Raw genomic sequence first — 13,299 nt, 5'->3', positions numbered from 1 at the left:
ACAACATCAATATTATGAAGATATTTTTGCAGTTCTTTCTGTCCTTAGCATATAATCCCTCTTGGAATGTAAAGTCAAATGATTGTGTTTAATTGAAATCATATGGAACAGTTCTTCTCTGTGTGGTTAAGCCAAAAATGTGTTACATAGCTTGTTTCAACTACTTATTATTGCCATTCTTTTGCAGGGATTGCTTTTTAAATTTAATTTTGCAACATAATTTTGTAAAATAATTGCATGTTTCTGAATTCAAATCTATAAAATAAGGTATATTCAGAGATGTTCCACTTCTATCACTTTCTCTTCACCTTGGTTTCTTCTCCCCTTCCCTGTTGGAATTTTGTTTAAAAAACAGCTTTGAGTTTATTCTTCCTTTTTTAATATAAGCAAATATATATTACATATGTATATGTATACAAATATGAATAGATAGATTCATACCTTCCCTTTATTAGAGTAAATGATCATGTAGTATATATATTTCCCCTACCTTACTTTTTTACATAATAATATATTCTGGAAACCACTCTCCAGCAATATATAGAGCAATAACTCATTTCATTTGTAGTTAGTATTCTTTTATGTAGATACAGAACAGATTTTCAGTCTTCTATTGAAGGAATTTGGGTTGCTTCCAATGTTTAGCTTTAATGTATTGTAATGAATAACCTTGCATATGTGTCTGTACATATTTTTTCATTGTAACTTTAGAGAAGATTCCTAGAAGTGGGATTAGTAATTCAAAGAGTAAATGTATATGCAGTTTTTTTAGAGATTTTAAAATTCTCCTATGTAAGTTCCATTTTCCATCCCCAAATGCAATGTGTTTTTTGTGTTAAGAATCTCTGTGTTAAGAATTTTAGGGAGTAAACAAGTACTCCCTCTTGAGTAGAGTTTAGGTAGAAAAATAATCCCCCTTGTCTTCTCCTCCAATTTAGTTTTATACTTTCTGTTGGCAGTATCTGGGCATTACCCACAAAGCCAATTGCTCCTTTTGGTTTTATACACAGAGAGCAGTGGGAGCTGATTATTTCAAGGGGCCAGAATTGGCCCACCTCAGACCTTCCCAGTGGGACAGGATGTGATACTAGCTACACAAGCTGCACACAGCTTAGATGGCCAGACTCCGACGGGGCAGAACCCTAGCAGGCATGCTCTCAGAATGATCACACTGGATAATGAGCGCTACAGATACACACAGGCAATAAAAATCATCTGCTCTGAATGTCCTCATCTTTATATCACTTCCCTGTTGAGAAACCTACTTGGGATCCTTCCCATCTGTGTTGCCAAATCCAGGCTTGTCTGCCCAGTGTCCTGGTCCTCCAAACAAATCAGCCTCCAGACTGTTCTCCCCTGCATGGCTCCCTTGCTGTTGCCAAGTTAAGCTGCTTGCCATTCCTTACACTTATAAAGACTTTTTCTGCCTCTGAGCTTGTGAGTATAACATTTCTTGGTCCAAAAACAAATGCTTAGTTTAGCCAGTCCATACTGTTTGCTTCCCCTAAGAACCAACCAGTGCCAGACTCCAATTAAACTCATTCTCTCTCAACGATTGTTTCATGAACTACTGGTCTATGGAAGACTGATGTCTTTCTACATCATAAGATGCTCTAAAACAATTAACATCATGTTCTGCATTTGACATGGAATTAATGCATGTTGGAAACCTGACTGCCTACCACTTAAGTTTATGGTCAAATACCTATGAATTTTGAAGCTAAATCTAAAACCACAGAATTGAATTCATTGTTCTCTTCTGAAAGAGTAGCAAATAAAAAATCCTTCATGCACCCGGTAGAGCTTATCTTCACATGCTATGAAGTCAGAGTGAAAAACTAGGCTACAAGAAGCTCACTAAACAAAGTGCCAATAGGAAAAAGAATAAATCTCACCACATACAAGTAAGATACACCAAATTGAGCACCATTTAGTTCATGGAATAATAGCTTATTTTAAAAAAGAAGAAAATTCAAAACTATTTAACCATATGATGGCAAATTTAAAATGAAATTTTAAAGACATATAGAGGTAGAGTACCTCTTATTTGAAATGCTTTGGTATGGAAGTATTTTGGATTTCTGGAAGTTTTACCCAAATTTTGGAATATTTATATATACATAATGAGATGTCTTGGGAATTGAACCTGAGTCTAAACATGACATTCATTTATGTTTCATATATATCTTATACATTTAGCCGGAATTTAATTTTATACCATATTTTTAATGATTTTCTGCATGAAACAAAATTTCACAATGTGGAATTTTCCACTTATGTTTTCATGTCAGCACTCATAAAGTTTCAGATTTTGGAATATTTTGGATTGGGGATTTTTAATTATTAATTAGGAATTTGCATCGCTTCTCGGCCTTTTGGCTAAGATCAAGTGTAATTAGGAATTTGCAACCTGTATATAATTTGCTCACACACATATTTATAAAAACATATAAATAAAGATTATACCAGTATTTCTTGGTGGTGAGTTTATAGATGTTTTTTCCCATATTTATTCTTTAGTATGCAGTACAACTTTGTGATAAGCATGCATTACTTTTAATAAAAAAAAAAAACCTAAAACATAAAATATTTACCTGAGATATACTACAGCATTTGTTTGCCAAATATACTTCAGATAAACAAATATTATATGGAAATTTGAACTTGGTCAGCATCTAAGACATCCAAAGGAGGGAAGAGGACTTTGGAAGAGAACAATTCTAAAAACAATTCAAAAGCAATCACTGTTTTAATCTTGAGCCAATATTTGAATAGGCATTATTTATAGGCATAATTTTCAAAGATCAAAGCAGCCTTCCCTTCCCCATTGTCAAAACAAAGAGAAGAACTTGCTGAATCCACAATTTAAATACACACAGAGAATGAGCACATGGTGTCTTACCTCATCTGTAATGGTATGTTGCTGACTAGAAGAAAGACAAAGGCTTAGAAGTGACAGAGACCGCAAGTTGTAGATCTTTAATCTCCTGTCTTATGGCTAAGAAAGGTATCGCCATAAACTCCCATCCAAAAGCAATTGAAGGATTCCAGTGTGTTTCTACAAGAAAGAAAAGGGCTTTGGGGAAAAAAAATACATATCAGGAGTGGGCTTTTTTGAAGAGCAAACTGACTTTCCCTCCGAAGCTGATAAAGTAGTAATGGTGGGAGGCAGTGGAAATTATAGGGGTTGCAGTGCTGTAGTCGGGTGCTTTTTAATGAGTTGCCCTAGGCAAACATACCTAATCAGCCTCCACTATTCATTCTGCTACTGCCAACATCTGTGCAAATTGGTTCTCATTTTTATGCCATAATAAGCAAGAAACACTGGAAACCCTTTTCTATTTTTAATTTTTCAAAACCTATCTAGCCATATGTCATCTCAACCCCTTCTTGTTTGGGTTGTTGGCTCCTTTAACAAAGACAGAAATGGCTCGGGGCCACCTGGGTTTTCCCTACCCCCCCTTCCACTGCATTCCACTTTGTGGCCTGTTTATCCAAAAAAATATCTGAAAAACACCATGGGTGACTCCAAAGCAGGCATATTTCCTCTTTCTCATGGAAAGGGAAAATACTAAGAATCTCAGTCTTACCTCTGCTCCAACAATTTTGTGTTGCATGAATTCCTGGAGATAAAAATGCAGTTTGGAACTTTTTAAGGTTCTAAGAAACTGCTTTCTCTACTTCATCGCTCATTTCCAATCTGCCAGTATATGAGTCAGCTATTATTACAATAATCCTGCGTAACAAACAAGTCCAAAATGTAATCACATGCATTTACTTCTGGTTCACAGTCCCTAAGGTGACTATGGCTCTGCTTTGATCATCTGAGATTTGCTAGGCTTTGCTCCAAACTGTGGATTGGGTTCATTTATACTCCACAAATCCCTTCATTCTTGGACTAGCACATATCCAGAGCATGTTCTCATGGCAAATGGCAGAAATGCAAGAAACCAAGCCAAACATACAAGCATATGTAAAGCCTCTGTACATGTCTGTTTGCAATTGCTGGGGCTGCCATAATAAATATCACAAACTAGGTAGATTGAAACAACAGATGTGTTGTTTCTCTCACAGTTTTGGAGGCCAGAAGTCCAAAACTGAGGTATCAACAGGGCTGTGCTCCTGTGAAATCTCCAGGGAAGAATCCTTCTTTTTCTCTTCACAGAATTTGGTGACTCCTATAAATCTTTGGTGTTTCCTAGCTTATAGCTGCATTACTTTAATCTCTACCTCCATAATCACATGGATTTTGTTTTCTTGTATGTGTATGTCAGTAATCAAATCTCCTTTCCCTTCTTAAGGCACCAGCTATTGGATACAGGGCCCACCTGAGTCCAGTAAGACCTCATCTCGACTTGATTACATCTGCAAAGACCTTATTTAGAAATAAGATCACATTCACAGGTTCCAGATAGACAAGAAATATGAGGAGATACTATTTGAATATGGTTTTTCCCCTCTGTATCTCATGTTGAAATTTAATCCCCATTATGAGATATTAAGAGGCGAAATCTTTAAGAAATGATTAGGGCTCGGCCCTAATAAGTAAATTAATATATTTGTTGAATTAATGGGTTAATGGATTATCTCAAGAGTGGGGCACTTCTAAAAGCCAGTTAAGTAAGACTGCTCTTCTGTTTCCCATCTCTTATCATAGGATGCCCTGAGCCTCCTCAGGATTCTGACAGCAAGAAGGCCATCGCCACATGTGGCCTCTCCCACATCTTGGACTATGTGCTAGTCCAAGAATGAAGGGATTTGTAGAGTATAAATGAACTCAATCCACATGATCCCAAATAAGCCTCTTTTCTTTATGTTTCCCCAGTCTGTAATGTGTTATTATCAACAATAAGTAGAGTATAACACTTTCCAACCTACCATAATGCCACATGTGCTACCTTCAATTAGCCAAAGCAAAATTACATAACCAACTCCCCAAAACAATGAGGTAGAGAAGTACACTCTACATATTTGAATGGGAGAAAGTTACCACAAAGTGATATGTGAGGGAAATGTGTCTTGTGAGGGAATGTGTCATGCTTTTACAGGGCTGGAAACAATCCTACAACCTACTACAGTATTTTTTTAACTATTTTATACGACCATGTCTTTGTGTTGAAGAAAGTAATCTAGTGAGAGAGATTAATATTATTCTATCAATTTACTCTGAGACACAAAATATAACTCAGTCACTTTTTTTAAAGCTTATCTCAAATAAACATCACAATTACCCTATGAAGTAGATATTGCTGTTTACATTTTACCAAATGAGGCAATTGAGGCTCAAAGAAGCTATAAAAGTTGCCCCTGGTTCTTGCTGAGCCAACATTCAAACTCAGTCTGACCCCAGAACTTGTATATTAAACTATTACACACATTGATCTGACCTTGATACTTCCTTCCATCTATACTCTAAGAAAGATGTGAAACATGACAGAAAACAGTTTGTTGGCCGCTGATTTTGAATTGTCAATGACTAGAACAGTGTCTGGATATTCTAGATTCTCAATAAATATTTGTTTTAAATTATCAATAGAATAAATAACTACCTGAAGATGTGTTAGGTCTAACTGCCTCCTTGTATTAGTATAAGTGGGGTAGTGTCAAGGACAGACATTTTGTGAAACATTGGTTTAAGTAAATGGCCATATTAAAATGCTAATATGCATTGGAAGTTGATCTTGCAAGGTACTATCTCCTTGTGAGGTACCGGACTTTGAGTCTTCACAAAAATATAGATCTCAAAACTGGATTTAGCTGATTTCCATCTGCAGACTTGGCCCCATCCCAAGCTCTGGGTCTGAGCGTATAATGTCCCAGTGTATTAAGGGAGTCCTGATTCAACAAGTAATTTGACTTTAGCTGGGAAATCAGACTAGCTCTGAACTTGTATCCCCAGTGTAGGAAACAGGCTTTGTCCATGTTTATTCATTCATCCATTAATTTCTTCAAATAACATTAACTAAACACCTCCCATTTGCACATCCCCAAATAAGGTACAGAGAATAGAAAGACAAAATGAGGGGGGGGAGGTGGGGAGAGAGAATCCTGTCCTAGAAGAGATTATATTTCCCATGGTCAATGTTCAGTTTGTACCTCAGTTTGAACAGTTCAGCCCCATCACAGGTCAGATTCTCTGGGACAGAGACAAAAACAGAGATTAGTGTGTAGGAAGCTTACTACAGAGTACTGTGAGAAACTTCCAAGCAGGCAGGAGTTGACAGAGAAAGGAGTTGGACAGTCATGAAGAGTGCTAGGTACTGAATTATGTTCATCAAAATTCAAAGTTCTAGTTCCCAATATAACTATTTGGAGATAGGGCCTACAAAGAGTAATTAAGAATAAATTAAATCATAAAGGTGGGGTTTTGATCTAACCACATTGGCGATCTTCTAAGGAGAGGAAGAGACACCAGAATACACTTCCCTTGTCCATGCTACTGCAAAGGAAAAGTCATCTAAGGACACAAAAGGCAGCTGCTGCAAGCTAGGAAGAGAGGTCACATGGGAAACCAAAACTGCCATTACCTCAATCTTGTAATTCCAGCCTCCAGAACTGTAAGAAAATAAATGTCTGTTGTTTAAACATCCAAGTTTGTGATATTTTGCTATAGTGTCATGAATAAACTAATGTTCAGTCCATCCTAACAAAAGCCTCAGTCAAACCCACAGGCTGATCTAGACTGGGATAGCCCTTTAGAATTGCCCCAAGTTTGAGTGAGAAGATATACATTTATACATCACCATCATTCCATCATTAGGTAGAGACATTAGCTTGGGTAAAGTAACCACTTAGTGGAAGTGGTTGTCTTCAACTAAGGCAGTCCCCAAAGAGAACTGACAGGAGAAGTTTCTAGCAACCCTTCTAGCAGCAATGGAACTAAGTTCTTCATTTATGTCTGTACAACAGTGGAAGTCTGTGCCTTTATATTCTGCTTAGTACCTTAAGATCCTATGACTTTAAGTCTGAGACCTCACCTTACGCTGACCAATCTCCCCTGCCTCCCATAAGCCAGAATCCTACTCTTGAACTTAATCTCAGTGACTGGGGTATGGCAGCTTCCAGATCCTTGATCCCAGCCCTCTGCTTGCCTGCTATATCTGATGGTACCTCATCTCTTCAGTGGTTCTACTTCCTGCATATCATTTGCCACACTCTGTTTTATAGTTAGCCCTCTGTATCTAGGTGTTTCACATCCATGAATTCAACCAACCACAGATTGAAAATATTTAGGAAAAAATTGTACCTGTACTAGACATGTTTAAACTTTTTTCTTGTCATTAATAGAATAACAATTTACATGGCATTGTCATTGTATTGTGTATTATGAGTAATCTAGAAATGAATTAAAGTATATAGCAAGATATGTATAGGTTCTATGCAAATACTATGCCATTTTATGTAGGACACTTGAATAGCCCTGGATTTAGGTACTTTCATAGGGTTTTGGCAACAGATTTTGAGGGATGACTGCACTCTCTGCTTTATCTGCCTGGCTAGAACACTCTCCACCACCTACACTTTGATCTGCCCCTAAGCAGCTACTTTACCCCCACTGGCATGCTCTTTTGGGAACCCTTACCTCAGCACTTCTGTTGATCTTGGAACATCAAGCCCTCATCTATCATGCTTTGAATATTCTTGAAAATTATATGCATATTAAAGGCTCTAAAATGTTCTACTGTAAACTGTTTCAGTTATCTATTACTGCATAATGAACAACCCTAAAATTTAGTGACTTAAAAGAATGTTCTGTTCTTTACTGTGATTTTATGAGTCAGGAAATTAGGCTCAATTTGTCCACGTTGAGTTTGTGACTGGGAAGGGAAGTCTAACTGACTTCACTCTCATGGCTAGCACCTTAGTGTTCCTCCAAGTGACCTCTCTACATGGCTAACATGAATTGCTCACAATATGGTGATTGCAGAGTAGTCGTACTTCTTATATAGCAGCTGACTTCCAGGAGGAAAGAAGCTAAAACTGTCAGTCATTTTGGAAATCCCAAAGCATCACTTCTTTCACATTATAATGATCCAAGTAAGTCACAAGACTAAACTAGACTCAAGGCATGGAGAAGGATACAGACTTAACGTGAGGAATAGCAGGTGTACATAGGGAGAGGAAATTGTTGGCAATCATATTTGGTGTAAGGCAGATATTTTTCTAAAAATATTATTAGAAACATAGAAATTCTTTGCCCATAACTCTCATCAATATCTTTAAAATCCCTTATTCAATATAGTCAGTTTAAGAATCTCTATTATCATATAGAGTCTATATTATGTGCTATTTTAGTCTCCTTGTTTAAAGGCAATACAGAGAAGCCTAATTAAAGATAAAAGTGTTAGAAAGTTATCATAGACCTCTAGGTCTTAAGGATCCATAGTTCCATGAATGGTGGTACATGGTAGCGAAATGAGGTGCCCCTGAGAACTAGGAAGAAAAAATGTAGTTGTTCCTTATATAGCAGGTGTGAAGTCTCAGCACTCTCCATCTGATTCTGTTTACCAAATGACTGTCTTATTACTAAATCCACAAAGTGCATTTTATGACTTGCTCCCCAATATCCATTCCATCTGTCTTCCAATGAGAAAATTTGGATGAGTTTGGCGAGTTGGCTTCAACTCCATATGAGACTGGTTTGTTCAAGGGTAATCTCATTTTCCTTGCCAACAATTGGTCCAGGAATGGACCTGAGACCAAGTTTTGGCCAATAAAATGCAAATAATATGTTGGTAAAATTTTATTGGAATCATAGAAACACAAGATATAGAAATCCTTTTTTCCTTTTGGCCACTCTTCAAATCTGACCAGTTGTCACACCTAGCTCCCAAATCTAAGATCTCTGACTAACAATGAATATTCTCTAACCGTCAGGATGTAGTTCCTGCAGATTCAGCAATAGATGGCTATAAATGAAGTAACCTATCTTGAGCACATATAATATACAATGGCCAATTAAGCATAGTTTATAGCAGATCAATTCACAAAAGCTAAACTATAGAACCAACATAGGTGTCCTTCAATAGATGAATGGATAAAGAAAATGTGGAATGCATAATTAATGGAATATTACTCAGCTTCAAAGAAGAATGAAGTTATGGTATTTGCTGATAAATGGATGGAGTTGGAGAATACTGTGCTAAGCAAAATAAGCAATCCCAAAAAACCAAAGGCCAAATGTTTTCTCTAATATGGGGTTGGGGGGCTCTAGAGAAGAATAGAGTTACCTTGGATTAGGTAGAGGGAAGTGAAGGGAAGACAGGGAAGAGGATGAGGGGATAGGAAGGAAAGCAGAATGAAAGACATTATTGCTTTATGTATATATATGAATGCATGACCAGTGTGATTCTACAACATGTACACTCAGAAAAATGACAAATTATATCCCATCTATGCATAATATATCAGAGTACATAAATGCATTCTATGTGTAACTAATTAAATAAAAAGTATTTTAAAATTTTAAAAAGAACCGCTAGTATAAACTTCCTTTCAGAAAATTAAAAGAATGGAAAATATCACCAATGGTCATCAGTCCATGAGTATGATATATTTCTGTACAGGTTAATAATATTTCTTATTCCGGTAGTGGAGAGAGTTCCAGAATCAACCAAAGTCAGAGTTCTCTCTGAAAGGAACTACAGCATCTTCTAAAGGCAATGTCTAAGATGAACATTCAAGATTGTATTATTCTTGTAAGACCTTACTCTAAGATGCAAGAAGTAGTCAAGAGCCTGAAATTTTCAACCAAATCCTTAACGTTACAGTTTGGGCAGATACATCATTTAGTTGGAGAATGAAAAATGTTTCACTCTGGCATGACAATGATAGAGAACCCAAACATCCCTCTGACTTATCTCTTCCACACAACCAATTCCATATCTTAAGATGTGTAACTTGATATACCCTACTCTTAGTACCAAACTTGGTAACAGGCTATTTTTAGTTCCATAAAATTGAAAACCCAACTCAAACTCTCTTCAACAATAGTAAAATGTTAACCAAAACTAAAGTCTTGCTATAGAATAGATTTTAGGGTTAGTAGATTGAAGATATCATAAAGGACACAGATTACTTCTATCTCTACATTTTGACATCAATATTGTCAATTTCATCTTAAAGCTGATTGCCCTCCTGGGCATGACTATAGGCTGCCCTCTGTTGCAACTAGGACTAATGGTTACTTATTCATATCCAAAGAAAGCTGATTTCCTTTAGCCTAGTTCAACAAAATCTGCATTTCCAAAAACCCTTAATTCTTTTCTTGTTTCTCATTGGACCAAATTGATTTGGTCCAGACTATCTGCAAACTAAGGTGGATTAGCTAAAATTATTAGATGAGACTAAAAAGGGCTTCAAAGTTTGGGGTTGACCAGCTTCCACTGAGGCACATGTGCTATGTGTAGGAAGGTATGAAATGTAAACAAAATAGGCAATTTAGTTAGGAATAAAAAAGGAGGGGAAGGATGCCAGGATGACAATCAACATTTCCCACTACACTGAATTCAGATTCTTAGAGGTAGGTACCTCGGGCAGAGCATAGGAACGTTTTGCTTACTGGAGAGGAATATTTTCCCCTGGAATATAACCCAATGCTATATCATTTGTACATCGGTCTTTTGTGATTTTCCTACTATGAATCAACCCTTTTGCATTACAGTATGACTGACAAAGCTAAAGATCAATCCCGCTTATTGGATCAAGTTATATTCACTCAGGTTAGGATACTACTCACCATGATACCCTTTTTCGTTCACAACACCAAGAACTGTGTTAAGTGGAATAAGAAGTAAAGGAAAACGCAGCACTGTGATTATATGTATGAATTAACAAAGTACACCCACAAATGTGTACCTACGAGATGTGAGAGAGGGAGAGAAAGAGAGCTTTATAAAGCCAACACTGATAACGATTTCTAATGTATTTTGCTCAGTCAGCAACCGCTTCTTTGTATCTAACTTAAATTCTTTATTCTCCACTTTAAACTTAGTTCCTCTGCTATTTCTTCAAAAACACTGACATACAGGATACACATTGTCATCTGTCTCACATACATACAAAAGGACCAACTGAAAAGGATTTAGCCCTATGTCAACAAAAGGGCTCTCAAAATCCCTTCTATGCCTAACAGCCTATGAAACTGTTATTTTGATTATGAGAAGAAGTAAACCTGCAATATCCTAGAGTATAAATGTCAAACACTGAGCCTGTAGGCCAGCTCCAATCTGCCGAAGGTCATCATTCAATGACACAATCTCATTGAAAACAACTTTACTTCACTTGGTTTATTTTTATGAAATATTAGTTCAGCCCACCAGGATTTTCATGAGGGAAAATTGGTCCATGAGTAAATTTGAGTTGACACTCTTGTCCTGAGGAAACAAAATGGCATTTTTTGAGAATGTAAGATTAATGCACTAAATGATTTTTATTTACCCCAAACTAAGCCCTTAGAAATTCCAGTAAAATTGAGACATCAAATGTCATAAATTACAATACTCAGCTCAGTGTAGAGTGTACACACATGTATGTGTGCACATGCAAGCATTTCTTAAATTATAGAATCCTCCAAAAAAACCACATTTACACATTGAACAACATCATATTCTGGTCCCAAATTTCTCAATCTGTTTTTGATCCAGTGTTACTCATAGTTTTTTCTAAGACTTTTACGTAAAGACAAGCTTTTTTAAAGAGCCAATTCAAAATGAAGACTGATTTTTGCATGATGTCACCAAAAGGTGATGTCACTTTCTTTTCTCTACCTCATCTTAAGAATATGAGTGGATCCTGGTGTTGAATTTATTTCACACCTAATGCACAGACAGGCAATCTATACAGATACCATATCAGCCAACCTAAAGTTACCAGTTCATGGCTTCACCAGAACCCTGAATTAAGCAAAACGTTCAGGGACAGGCCCTTTAACTCCCATGGAAGTTATTATTATGCTTTTCAGCTTTCTTTTAGACAATATAATACTTATCATTTTTAACATTTGTGCTAAAATATAGCCTTGTACTTTATTTAAAGACATCTAATCAAATTTTCCAGGTAAAAATCCAGAGGAAATTGTTTTTCTTCATGGAAAAAAAAATCTCCAATCCTACTAAACTCTTTAGTTATAAGAAGTATGTATTTCATTTAGTCACCTTTTCTGCTGCTGAGACCAAAGATCTGACAAGAACAATTTTAGAGGAGTAAAAGTACTTTAGGGCTCATGGTTTCAGAGATCTCAGTCCATAGACAGCTGGCTTCATTCCTCAGTCTCAAGGTGAGGCAGAACATCATGGTGGAAGAAAGCAGGTCAGGGCATGGCCACCAAGGAGTGGGGGAGAGATATAGAGAGAAAGGGAGGAGGAGGAAAGAGGGAGAGGGAGGGAGGGGGAGAGAGATATGCACAATAAGGACAAAATATAAACTCCAATGGCATGCCCCCAGGGACTCACCTCATCCAGCCATACTATACCTGCCTACAGTTATGACCCAGTTAATCCCTTAGAGTATTAATACACTGATTGGGTTAATTATTTCATAACCCAATCATTTCACCTCTAAACCTTGCATTGTCTCACATATGAGCTTTTGGGAGACACTTCACAACTAAACCATAATAGTCTTATTTTATATCATCTTATTTTTTACACACATCATCATATTACAATTTAACATCATATTTCAGAATCAAGTTCCTTTGCATTCCACCCTTTGTGGTATCTATTTTTATCAATGTACATGCCTGAGTTTTCCAATAGAATACCATCAAATCAATTGCAATTCAAATCTCTAGGGGCCAGTGTTTCAAGAATAATACATTTACATGCCAACGTGACTAGAAAAGCAGGTGGAGATGGCAAAAACAGGAAAGAAAAGGACTTGGGGCAAGAAAGAGGAAAGACTTTGAAAATGTTCCAGGGTAATGATATTAACAATTTAATTTTCCAATAAAACAATAGAAATAAATGAATACCTGAAAAGCTCATATTTTGAATTACATACGTTTATTTCACCTGAAATGTTTCCCAAGTAATGAATTTGATCCAACCATGTTCAATACACAATTAAAAAACATAGCAAAGACACATGTAAGAAGTAATTATGGCACACATGATCAAAGAAGGCAATCTTGAATTCTACTAGACATTGCCCCAGCATGCCCCCTGGTTGAGACTTTGGATGGCACCAGCACCTCTCTTAGAAGGATTCTCACAGAACTCATAATGTCAACTTAAAGAAAAGACAAGCCTGGAAGCCATGACCTGAAGGGTGGAGAACACAAATGAAAGTTAGAAGGAG

At 36.7% G+C, this 13,299-nt stretch overlaps 1 non-coding gene across 1 annotated transcript; it reads right to left on the bottom strand.

Annotated features, from left to right (window-relative positions):
* Positions 1–12,648: 12,648 nt before the first annotated feature.
* On the bottom strand, positions 12,649–12,718 carry LOC125614175. Its single transcript, XR_007344815.1, has one exon. It is a non-coding gene; the product is annotated as a small nucleolar RNA SNORD82 (small nucleolar RNA).
* Between the last annotated feature and the right edge of the window lie 581 nt (positions 12,719–13,299).

Source organism: Marmota marmota, unplaced genomic scaffold, assembly GCF_001458135.2.
Source record: "Marmota marmota marmota unplaced genomic scaffold, marMar, whole genome shotgun sequence".
NCBI classification, from domain to species: domain Eukaryota; kingdom Metazoa; phylum Chordata; class Mammalia; order Rodentia; family Sciuridae; genus Marmota; species Marmota marmota.
The sequence above is the reverse complement of the archived record's forward strand: the minus strand, read 5'-3'. Positions and strand labels throughout refer to the sequence as shown.